This window comes from Macaca thibetana, chromosome 10, assembly GCF_024542745.1.
Source record: "Macaca thibetana thibetana isolate TM-01 chromosome 10, ASM2454274v1, whole genome shotgun sequence".
Lineage (NCBI taxonomy): Eukaryota > Metazoa > Chordata > Mammalia > Primates > Cercopithecidae > Macaca > Macaca thibetana.
Window position 1 is genome coordinate 62,286,074 of NC_065587.1, and position 13,020 is coordinate 62,299,093.

General features: G+C 47.4%; 1 protein-coding gene and 1 pseudogene across 1 annotated transcript in view; one reads left to right on the plus strand and one right to left on the minus strand.

Annotated features, from left to right (window-relative positions):
- Positions 1-13,020, minus strand: part of VSTM2L (V-set and transmembrane domain containing 2 like) — a 381,776-nt gene that overhangs the window by 341,205 nt on the left and 27,551 nt on the right. The window lies entirely within an intron of this gene.
- On the plus strand, positions 4,705-4,980 carry LOC126964335 (glutaredoxin-1-like; annotated as a pseudogene).

Below are 13,020 nucleotides of genomic sequence, written 5' to 3' on the forward strand. Positions count from 1 at the left end.
TTGGGGAAGATCCACTTCTAAACTCACTCTTGTGAGTGTGGACAGGCCTCCGGTCCTCACTGGCTGGTGGCCAGAGACATCAGTTCCCTACCACTTCAGATGGCTGAAGTATCATGGCATATCATGTCATACCATATCATATCATATCATATCATATCATATCATATCATATCATGGCAGCTTGCTTGCCCTAGAGAGAGACAGCCCTGAAAGGGAGAGAGAGAAATAGAGGGCCACCCCAAGACAGAAGCCATAGTCTTTTTTTTTCTTCTTCTTCTTTTTTTGAGATGGAGTCTTGTTCTTGTCACCCAGGCTGGAATGTAGTGGCATAATCTTGGCTCACTGCAAACTCCGCCTCCCGGGTTTAAGCAATTCTCTGCCTCAGCCTCCCAAGTAGCTGGGATTACAGGTGCCCGCCACCATGCCCAGTTAATTTTTGTATTTTTAGTAGAGATGGGGTTTCACCATGTTGGCCAGGCTGGTCTTGAACTCCTGACCTCGTGATCTGCCTGTCTCGGCCTCCCAAAGTGCTGGGATTACAGGCATGAGCCACCGTGCCTGGCCCACCATAGACTTTTTATCACTTCATCTTGGAAGTGACATCACATCACAGCCTGCACTCAAAGGGAAGGGATCATACAAGGGTGTGAGTGCCAGCATGCAAGCCCCTTAGGGCCATCTTAGAGTGCACGCCTACCCCAGTGAGACTTTCAGCAAAGTCCCAGCCTTAGCCACATCCCACGGGGAGCTCTGGAGTGTAAAACAGTCTCCAGGCAAGGAAACTGGGCTTTCACACTCCTGTCCCAGTCTGTTGTTGACTAAGTGCCCCGAGGTGGGGCTTAACAGTAGGCATTTCAGGTTCGTTCCACGGACAAGGCAGTTCCAGTAGCTGAAGAACAGGCCTCCAACGAAGGTCATGGGCATAAACTCTTCTCTTACAGCAACTCATGGCCAGGCGCAGTGGCTCACACCTGTAATCCCAGCACTTTGGGAGGCCGAGGCAGGCAGATCACTCGAAGCCAGGGGTTTGAGACCAGTCTGGCCATTATGGGGAAATCTCACCTCTGCTAAAAATACAAAAATTACCAGGGTGTGGTGGCGCACACCAGTGGTCCCAGCTACTCAGGAGGCTGAGGCACAAGAATCACTTGAACCCAGGAGGTGGAGGTTGCAATGAGCCAAAGTCGTGCCACTGCACTCCAGCCTGGGCAACAGAGCGAGACTCTGTCTCAAAAAAAAAAAAAGCACGCAGAGGTCGGGGAAAGCACCCCAAACTGTAAAAGATCGAATGGGCTCTAGAGGGAGCATCAGTAGTGTCCCCTTAAAAGTGGGTAATTTGGAAACATTTACCAACATCAAGAATGCCTGTATCCTTTAATCATCAACCTCACTTCTAGAAATTCATCTTACAAACTCACTGAAGAAACAGCCTGAATATCCATTAGTAGGGTCTGGTTAAATAAATTATGGTATATTCATATACTGGATTATTATACAGCTGTTAAAAGAGTATGGGCCAGGCATGGTGGCTCATACCTGTAGTCCCAACACTTTGGGAGGCCGAGGTGGGTGGATCACTTGAGGCCAGGCATTCAAGACCAGCCTGGCCAACATAGGGAAACCCTGTCTCTATTAGAAATACAAAAATTAGCCATGTGGGGTGTTACACACCTGTAATTCCAGCTACTCAGGAGGCCGCAACAGGAGAATCACTTGAACCCAGGAGGCAGAGACTGCAGTAAGCCAAGATCACGCCACTGCACTCCAGCCTGGGCAACAGAGCGAGACTCTGTCTCAAAAACAAACAAACAAACCCTAATATGAAAAATCTCCTAGACACATCATTAAGTGAAAAAAGCAGAGTGTAAAATATTAACTGTATTGGAAACGAAGGAATTATCTGTGTGTATCTGGACTTGCAAAGGGACGGGAATTTTCAGGTGAGATAAACAATACATTATTATTGGTGAAAGGGACACTGAGAGCCTGGGGTGGGAGGGAGATTTTTTCATCTTATGTTTTTAGCAATAATTGAATATTTAATTGTGTGCAGTGGCACAATCATAGCTCACTGCAGCCTTGACCTCCTGGGCTCAAGTGATTCTCCCAGCTCAGCCCCCTGAATAGTTGGGACTAAGGTACACACCACCATATCTGGCTAATTTTTAAACTTTTTGTAGAGATGAGGTCTTGCTGTTGCCTAGGCAGGTCTCAAACTCCTAGACTCATGTGATTCTCCCACCTCAGCCTCTCAAAATGCTGGGATTACAGGCATGAGCCACCACACCCAGCATTGCAATAAATTTTTAAATTGATTTTTAAACAAAAGAGAGGGTGAATCTGGAAACTCAAGTCCCTAGAAGCCACACATATGTTTGTGACTCTTCCTGTCACCTGGTTCTGCGCTATGGGGGCCCGGCAGAAGTGGTTTCTGACCCAGCCCAGAGTTGTCCCCGGGAAAACTGGTTTGCTTCCATGAGATTGTATTGCCTGTCTAATTTGTTTCTGCTTTGTGTTTTATAATTTGCTCTGAAGATTAAATTGTATTTTTTATTTTACTCTAAATTTTTTACAATAGCCGTTGGCCAAAAGCATTAATGATCTGATTTTGAGAGCTGTGTAAATTACCAGCCTGCACCAACCCATTTCTGTCTTGCCCTGTCTGGGTTGTCCTCCCCAGAGTCCCCTCTGGAGATCTGAGGAGCAAATCCAACCCCATGACTCCCACCCCTGCTGAAAGCCGCCATGGCTCCCCGCTGCTCTCAGCATAAGCAATAACAGTAAGAGCACCCACTCATTGAGTGCTGACTACGGCCCCAGCCCTGAAGCTTGTGCTTTACGTGGGTTATTGCCTGGAGATTTCACAAAAGCCCTGGGAGGCAGAAATCATCTAAACCAGCAGTCCCCAACTTTTTTGGCACCAGGGACAAGTTTCAAGGAAAACAATTTTCCCACAGAATGGTAGTGGGGTGGGGGAATGATTTTGAGATGAAACCGTTCCACCTTAGATCATCAGGCATTGGATTCTCATAAAGAGCACATAACCTAGATCCTTCACGTGCACAGTTCCCAATATGGTTCGTGCTCCTATGAGAATCTAATGCTGCTACTGATCTGGCAGGAGGCAGAGCTCAGGCAGAGTAATGCTCACCTCCTGCTATGCGGCCCAGTTCCTAACAGGCCACGGACCCGTGCCAGTCTGTGTCCCCACGGTTGTGGACCCCTGATCTAAACAATTTTAAAGGTGAGAAAACTGAGTCACAGAGAGGTGGAGTTATTTTCCAAGTTTACACAGCCAGGATCTGGCTGAGCCCAAATCTGAAATCCTATTTGGCTCAAAGGGCTGGATCTGGGTTGAGAGAACGCATAAATAGGGCTGGAGAGTTCAGGAGGAACAGATCTCGAAGCACCTGGTTGCTGAGGCTGAGGATAATGGGATCCAGAGGAAACGAGGACCCTGAGTCCTCTGGTCTCTGGTTGGAATGATCTCGGGTGCCCCTTTCAAGACCTGCATGGTCATTTCCCTCCAAAAAGTGTTTCCTGCTTTTCTAGTCCATGGTTATTCATTCATTCGTTCATTCATTCAATAAATTCACGTGCCGGATGCTGTTAAGCCTAGGGACACAGACCCAAATCAGACATGGTCCCACCCTCCAGGAGCTCTAAACTCTATATTCCAGGAGTATAAACCGACAGTGACAATTCAGAGATCCATGTTTAGGTTAGAGGAAGCTTGGGGAGCCGGGGAGTTGTAGGAGTATAAAGGAAATATCCAAACAGTCTGGGGAGAGGGGTTGGGGTCCAGAAAGACTCCCTAAGCAGGTGTTGCCTCAGCTCAGCTCTGAAGATGGCAGACACCAAGGTGAAAGGAGGAAAATGGACGGGAAACAGGTCAGAAAGAACATTCCAAACAAAGGGAACAGCAAGTACAAAGGCCTGGAGGAGAGATTCTTGAAAGAAGAAACTCTGCCCAAATTGTCTTCTGCCAATTCCCCAGTGCCTAGAACATGGTCAGGCACACAGTGGATGCTTAATAAGTATCAGTTGAGTAAATAGAGCATGGCATGTTCAGGGGGCTGCAGGTGATTCAGGGCAGCTAGATGATAACCTGCAAGGCAAGGAGAGATCATGCAGAGGCTGGGGAGTTCCATATGGGCCAGGTTAGGAAAGGTCTGGAATAGCAAGTTTATAATTTTGAGCACCAGAGAGCTGTTGACGGGTCTTGATTTGGGACGGGGGTTGGCAGGGAGGGTGCTTCATTGGAATGGTTTTGAAAGACCCTCTGGTTCATCATGTGGAAAATGACCTGGGAGGGGCCAGGTGCGATGGCTCATACCTGTAATCCCAACACTTTGGGAGGCCGAGACAAGATTGCTTGAGCCCAGGAGTTCGAGACCAGCCCGGGCAACATGGCAAGACCCTGTCTCTACAAAAAATACAAAAATTGGCCAGGCATAGTGGCTCATGCCTGTAGTCCTAGCTACTCAGGAGGCTGAGGTGAGAGGATTGCTTGAGCCCAGAAGTTCGAGGCTGCAGGCAGTTAGCTGTGATTGCATCACTGCACTCCAGCCTGGGTAACAGAGTGAGACAAAAGAAAGAAAGAAGCAAAGAAGGAAGGAAGGAAGGAAGGAAATAAATGAGCTCAATACCCCAAGCAATGCCTGCAACTAAGGATTCCTCCCAGGGAGACCACAGCCCATTGGCATGGCTCAAGAGTTTGTGAACTGCAAAATCCAGCCTGGGAAGGTGGTTGTGTTCAACAACTCCACCTTCCTACAACCCCCACTAGTAGCTGTTGATATCACAGCTACTAATCATACCAACGAGATTCAAGATTATTTGAAACAGCTCACGGGAGCAAGAACGGTGCCTTGAGTCTTTATTGGTAAAGATGGTACAGGCAGATGCAGTGATCTAGTCACTGTGCAACACAGCGGGGGACTGCTGACATGGTTAAAGCAGATTGGAGCTCTACAGTAACCACAGAGCAGGCGCCCCACTGATGTCCCTCCTCAAGAGCTGGATGCCATTGCAAATGATGACATGACTTCTTGGTGGATGAATTTGGGGGCACAAACAGCTTTTTTTTCTTCTTTTGGCTCAGTATTTAAAAGTGGATCAACTTGTTCTTAACCACAGGGCCAAGAAGGTTGACGGACCATCTTGGTTTTCTTCTGGATACGCTCTTTGGTTTTCAGAAGACTGTGACAAGTTCTGGCCCAGGATTCGCTCACTGACCCTCAATTATTATTTGTCTTTGGCACACGTTTCCTACTGTTCTCCATGTGTCAACATGCCTCTACCTCTAAGCTGGTGTTTTTCAACTATGTCTATCCAGACTCCTTCTCCACAATGATGAATCCATAGTTTGTTTTCTGCTACTGCCCATTAGCTGAAATCATTTCACTGCTTGACTTTATGGAGTTGGTGTTATGAAATCAGTGGGTATTTTGAATGTGTTCTTTCAAACTACACGCGTCTCTCCACTCAACCCTACCCCATCCCATTCCACCTTGAGAATCACGGCTCTGAACCAGTGTTCTCCACCTTGTCCTCTCACAGATCTCATAGGATATGTTCAACAATTCTGTGAAAGGTCTCAGTACCCAATTGGAGAAATCATATGAAAAGTTAAGCATAGTGGATCTTGGTGTCACTTGGATCAGAGGCACAATTGCAGAGGCTATGGTCATGTGGGACACACTGTTATTTAAGATGGCCATCCAGATAATCCTGAACACTGTGTATTTATTTGATTTAGAACACCAACAAGAATTAAAGCACAAAATGTAAAATATCTGAGGAAAACTTACACCCCCACCCCAAGAATGTATCTGTGAAAGAGCACCCCACACTTTGAAAACTAAGAATCCCTTATCATGAAGTTTGCGTGTTCTAGAATTATAAGATTGTAATTTCCTTCTTCAGTCTCTAGTGAGAACGCTTAATTTATTTTCTAACAACAACAACAAAAAAACCTATAGATTGAAAAAAACAAAAAGAAAATGACCTGTAAAAGACAAGGTTGGAGGCAGGGTGACCACTGAGGAGGCTGGTTCCATAATTCAGATAAGAAAAGATGATTTAGAATCTCACCTTATATCTTAGTACATTTTCTTTAGATTATAATGGAATACCTGAAACTGAGTAATTTATCAAGAAAATGAATTTATTTCTTACAGTTATGCAGGCTAGAAGTCCAAGATCGAGGGGCCACATCTGGTGAGGGCCTTCTTGCTGATAGGGACACTTCGCAGGGACCCTAGGTGACACAGAATATCACAGGGAGAAGGGGCTGAGCGTGCTAGCTCAGATCTCCTTCTTATAAAGCCTTCTTATAAATGGAAGGTTCTAGCAAGAGACGAAACTTAGCAGCAGTAGCAATAGACAATTTCAGTTGACCACAGACAAGTGTGGGTTCCAGCAGGGTCAGTGGTTCCAGTGGTGACCACAGAGTGGCTCCTGCTCAATGGCAGTGGCAGTCCCTCTCCCATGATAACCCATTAATCCATTAGCCCATCAATCCATTAATCCATAAATGGATTAATCCATTTATGAAGGCAGAGCCCTCATGATCCAATCACCTCTTAAAGGCCCCACCTCTCAATACTGCCACATTGGGAATTAAATTTCAACATGAGTTTTAAGGGGGCAAATATTTAAAACAGCACCTTCTAACCAGCTACCACACTGCCCACCTGCCCACTCAGGATTACTGAGAACCCCAGAATCTTGTCCAGCCCAGTACTGTCCTCCATGTTGACTCTCATCAGCATAAAGGAAATCCAAATATCACCTAGTCTATTGCTACTGCTGCTGAGTTTTGTCTCTTGCTAGAAGCTCCCATTAGCAGAACCTACTTGCCCCAGCTGATGAGATCATGCTAGAAGACTTCTAGCCCCCACATTACAGAACCTACTTGCAAATAATTGGCCCAGCTGATGTCAACAAAGATCATCTGACAAGTGTAGTTTGTGGACTTCTAGCCCCCACAATAACCACAGAGGATGGAAGCCATGAGAGCTATCAGCAAATAATTGTGGCCCACACAGGTTGTCCAGTCAGACGTCTCCTGGTAACTGCTTGAAGATGGCACTTATGAGCATGAAGTGGGTTTTTTTGTACCTTTCCAATTACCAAGGTATATAGGTATATCAGTCTCCCTTTAGATATTTCAAGCAGAGAAGGATGAATGCATAAAATTTATTACAAAATTGTTGGCCAGGAGAAGCAGAAGAGCAAACAGGAATAGAAGGTGGCACCCAATTATCAAGAAGAACAGGCCAGCACATCAAATAGGTGCTGCCACCTAGGTCCACTGGAACTCACTGACCCTTCTGGAACCCACACTTGTCTGTGGTCAACTGAAATTGTCTGTAGAACATTATACTTGCCCCTATCTGTAATGCTGCCAAAGATGGCACTTATGTCAAGGTGAGCATGTGGGTTTTTTTGTACCTTTCCAATTATCCAAGGTATATAGGTATATCAGTCATTGTCCCATTGGAGAAATAGAAGGCCCTTTAGATATTTCAAGCAGAGAAGGACTGAATGCATAAAATTTATTACAAAATTGTTGGCCAGGAGAAGCAGAAGAGAAGTTTCCCATGCCCCTGAAATGGAAGGGCCCAGGAGACCTCCCCAGAATACCTGGACACCTGCCGCTGCTCTCAGCCTCCCAAACTGCAATTACCTGAGCCCCACCTGTCCTGACAGTTAAATTTTTTAAAGTGGTTCAGAGTACGGGGTCTGGGGAGGGGCCGGAGGGACCTCCCCAGAGTTGCCTCCCTTTGAATCTGTCTGTTTGCAATGTTTCTCCCCAACTACAATGAACCTGTATCCCTGTCAGCTTCTTTACTGGCTCTTCAGGCTGGTAAGTGTTGGGGAGTATCTGCAAGGCTACATAAAGGGACATGCGGGGCCCCCGGAGGGGCCAAATCCTCTAAACACCACCTCTGCTGCTGCAGGGGAAGGGAGCAGTGCGCAGAGAAGAGATTCCCCGCTGCCCCCCACCCGCCTCCGTGAAGCAGCTCCCAGCATCTGTTTGCAATCTGCAGGGCCTGACCTCAATTAGCCAATAAGTGTGAATTACTCACGCCTACGCGCTCTTTCCCAGGCCCCACCCGCCAAGGCTCCAAGATGGGTTCAACCGCTGGCCCTCCCCAATCACTGCGGTCCTCCCCAGGGAAAAGGGACGCGGGGGGGCGGAGGGGCCTCGCCTGCAGGGGAAGGGAGCGTGCGCAGCCCCCGCGCCCACCGCCTCCGTGAAGCAGCCACTGCAATCTGCAGCCTGACCTCAATTAGCCCAGTGCCTACGCGCGCCAATTACCGCGTCAATCACTGCGCCGGCTGCTGCAGAGGGGAGGTGGGGGAAGGAGGAGGGGAGAGGGCCTGGCTAAGAGCAGCCCTGGCCGCCCTGGACTGGCTGAAACCGGTCTAGACCTGGGGACGCCACTGCTGAGACCCCCCTTTCTCTCCTCTAGCCCACCTCAGAGCTCAAGGGATCCCTCTCATCCCTGTCATCAATACTCCGGACTCATTCCAGATGGCCTCCCCCGCCGAACACCCACCCACCTCCCCGTGCTCCACACTGTTCTGCGCAACTGTGTGTGCCTCAGTTTCCCCATCCACTAGATTGTAAACTCCTGGTGAAAGAATTGATATCTTTTCTCTTGCACACTCTAAGCACTTAATAGTAAAAATAAGATAAATAAAATAGCAAACCTATTATATGAGAATCAAAGTAATAACCCAGAAGAGAGGAATCTCCAGCGCCTGAAACACGTGAGGCTAAAGTAAGATGTCCAGGGAATTACGGAGGATTGGCACACAGTGAGTGCATCATAAATGCTGTTATCACCTCCCTCCATTTATTCAAACATCTGATGACACTGATGCAGGACAGGCAAGCCCCCAAATTGGGGCTTAGCCCAGAAGGATTCTTGGCTTCACCCAGGAAAGAATTCAAGGGCGAGCTGGTTGTGTTAGCAACTTTTATTGAAGCGGCAATGTACACAGCCACAGAACCAGTACTGATCCTTGCAGAGCAGGGCTACCCCATAGGCGGCGTGCCCAGAGTAGCAGCTTAGAGCCAGTTCTACACTTGTATTTATATCCATTTTTAATTATGTGCAAATTAAGGAGCAGATGATGCAAAAATGTCTAGGATGAGGATGGTCACTTCCGGTTTGTCCAGTGGTTGCCATAAACAGGGTCAGTAACTTCCAGCTGTTGCCACGGCAGTGGTAAACTGACCTGGCACACTGGTGAGCCTATCTTCCAGGAGGATGCTTTGTTTGGGGAGGGGCTTCCATGCCAGACCTGTTTTAGCTAGTCCTCAATTCGGCCCAGTGTCCAAGCCTGGCCTCTGGAGTGTAGCGCTGCCTCCTACCACAACACTATCTCTGTGCCAGGCTCTGGGCTGGATGCCATGCCAGGGACCCAACCAGGAGGCTGGGTTGGTGCACACAGGAGGTCATGGTCTGCTAGTTTTGACTGGATTGTTGAGGTTTGTCTTCTCCACATCCTCATTTTTCAAGCCCTGAAGCTTTTTTGACCTTGTAAAATATGAGATGGAGGCACGAAAATGGGACCAAAGATTGAGACGCTTGGGTCGGAGCTCACTAAGGAGACAAAAGTCCCAGCCCCCATCCTTAGGAACGTCCTGCCCTGCAGAGCAGTCAACTTTTTTTTTTTTTTTTTTTTTTTTTTTTTTTGAGACAGGGTCTTACTCTGTCACCCAGGCTGGAGTACAGTGGTGCGATCATAGCTCACTGCAACCTCCACCTCCCTGGCTCAAGCGATCCTCTGGCCTCAGCTCCCTGAGTAGCTGGGTCCACAGGTGCATGCCACCACGGCCAATTAATTTTTATTTTTATTTTTTGTTGTAGAGATGGGGCACGGGGTGAGGAGTGTCTCTCTAAGTTGCTCAGGCTGGTCGCAAACCTCGGCCTTCCGAAGTGCTGGAATTACAGGTGTGAGCCACCATGCCTAGCCAGACAACATCCTGCTGACTGTGCAGGACAAAGCTGCCCTAGTTAGGTCTCTCCAACACACTTTCTGTGTTCCTTCTCTGGTGCCTTTGGAAGACCTCCCCTCGCCAACTCCCTGCCTCTAGTGCAGCTGTAATCAGGACGCTGCCCCACCATGACTCCAGCTAACCAATTAGTGTCCCCCATCAGCCTACCCAAGTGATTGGCCCGAGGATGGGCATGTGACCCCAGCAAATCCAATCAGAGTTTGCCCTGGGATTGCTATAGAGAAAGATGGTCTTAGGGTTGCTGAAGTGGGGAGATTGAGTCGGGGTTGCTGGCGGCCACTTTACTGGCCATAGACAGAGCCCGTCTGCATAAATGAAGCTAAACCTGGGAAAGATGGAGAGAGAGAAAGAGACATTGTTTGAGCCCCTGGTTCTCTCAGTTACTTGACACAACCAATTGAATCTTGCTCAAGCCGGTGGAAGTCGGGTTTGTGTCAGTTGCAACCAAGAGTCTTTTGTCTGTTTTGAAACAGTCTCCCTCTGTCCCCCAGGCTAGAGTGCAGTGATGCGATCTCCACTCACTGCAACCTCTGCCTCCCAGGTTCAAGTGATCCTCCCACCTCAGCCTCCCAAATAGCTGGGACTACAGACACATACCACCGCGCCCAGCTAATGTTTCTATTTTTTGTAGAGACGAGGTTTGCAATGTTGCTCAGGGTGGTCTCAAACTCCTGAGCTAAAGCAATCTGCCCACCTCGGCCTCCCAAAGTGCTGGGATTACAAGCGTGAGCCACCACGCCCAGCCCAAGAGTCTTTTACTTTCCAGAATTTCTACACTGGGCACATCAAATGATTATTATCAAACGCATAGAGAGAGATGCTCTTAGAAGCGCTCAGGTACAAAGGTGATGTCCACCATTCTCTGTTCATTTGTGCTTTTATATCATTTCTACAGTAAGTATTACTTTTGTGATACCAAACAAATAGCAATTATTTTAAAACATACTTTACCTATGATTTTGGGACAGAATGATGAGTCTCAGAAGTTGGTGCTGTATGTTTCTGTTTATGCAAGGTTCACAACCAGGCAAACTGTGTCTACGGTACCAGAGGTCAGAAGGGTAGTTACCTCTGGGGGATGTGGAATGGGAAGGGTGCAAGGGAGCCTTCAGGGTTGATAGAAGCATTATCTTTACCTGGGCAAAAGTCACACAGGTGTATGCATACATAAGAGTCATTGGCTGGGTGTAGGGGCTCACGCCTGTAATCCCAACACTTTGGGAGGCCAAGGCAGATCACTTGAGGTCAGGAGTTCAAGACCAGCCTGACCAGACATGGGGTGAAAACCCGTCTCTACCAAAAAAAAAAAAAAAAAAAAAAAGCAAAATATTAGCTGGGTGTGGTGGCACGCACCTGTAATCCCAACTACTCAGGATGCTGAGGTAAGAGAACTGCTTGAACCCAGGAGGCAGAGGTTGCAATGAGCCAAGATCACACCACTGCACTCCAGCCTGGGTGACAGAGCAAGACTCCATCTCAGAAAAAAAGAAAAAAAAAAGTCATTAAACTGTATTTAAAGATGTGTATATTTTACTGAGTATGTACTATACCTCAATAAAATTTTGGAATAGAATAACATATATTCATATCTCTAGGTACCTTATAGCTCCACAAAGCTCCTTCACCGAGCCCACTATCCCACTCACATTTCACATGAAAAATAAGAATTTTTTTCTTCATTAGGGTTCTGGTATACAGTAACAATAAAACAACTTACGTTGCCGAGCATGATGGTATATGCCTGTAATTCCAGCTATCCAGAGGCTGAGGCAGGAAGACTGCTTGAGCCTGGGAGTTCAAAACCAGCCTGAGCAACACAGCTAGACACCTGTCTGAAAATAAAGGTATACATAAATATTTTTTAAATAAGTAAATAAAGCAACTTACGACCAGGTGCAGTGGCTCACACCTGTAATCCCAGCACCTTGGGAGACCGAGGCAGGTGAATGACCTGAGGTCAGGAGTTCAAGACCAGCCTGGCCAACCTGGTGAAACCCCATCTCTACTAAAAATGCAAAACTTAGCTGGGTGGGATGGCGGGCACCTGTAATCCCAGCTACTCAGGAGGCTGAGGCAGGAGAATCGCTTGAAACCGGGAGGCTGAGGGTTGCAGTGAGCTGAGATCACACCACTGCACTCTAGCCTGGGCAACAGAGCGAGATTCTGTCTCAAAAAAAAGGAAAAAAAACTTAAGTAAAAAATTAAAATAATGATAGACAAGATCATGGGGGCCACAACCCTCTCCCGTCACCACCTCTGGGAAGCTTTTCTTCCCTGAGAGACCCTGCAGGGATTGTCGCTGCCCCCGCGATGCTATGACTATGGCAGAGTAGATGTGAATCAGTCTGGCAAACCTGACAGAGCTGCATCCTCCTCAAACAGCCTGGCATTTGGAACAGAAAAGCCCGCTTTCCCAGCAAAAGTGATTTCTAGTATTAATGGGCGGAACCTTCTCCCGGATTGATCCCCCTTTTCACAGGACTAATTATAGATTTATTAATATTTATGGGCCTCTAGTCACAGCCGATAGTTCTTATTTGAGGACATTAAGCCTTATCTCACTACCTCCAGGAAGGGACACTTGAAACCAGCTCTAATTGGGTGACCTGCAATCAAGATAGAAGGGAAAAAATGACAATAGCTCGCCTGTTGCCATATATTAAAATACGGTCCGCCCAGCTTAATGATTATCTTTAGAATTAATAATCTTGCTAGTTCAGGTTTGGCCCTAATAGCAGGAAATCGTATTAAATACTTTGCTAAGAGCAATCAGCTTTTTGATAAGGCTAATGGCCCTGCCCCTGGCTGTTTCTTATCCCTGAGCTCTCTGTTTTCTTTCCCCAGCAAAAGGCCAGTTTGTTCATATCCCTTGTCATCTAAAGTCAGCATCACCTGGTGCTGTCTCCTGACGGGGCTCCTGCTGCCTCTCTCATCCCCATCCTGTCCATCTTAGGTGCTGCGACGTGGTTCATCTTTGGAAG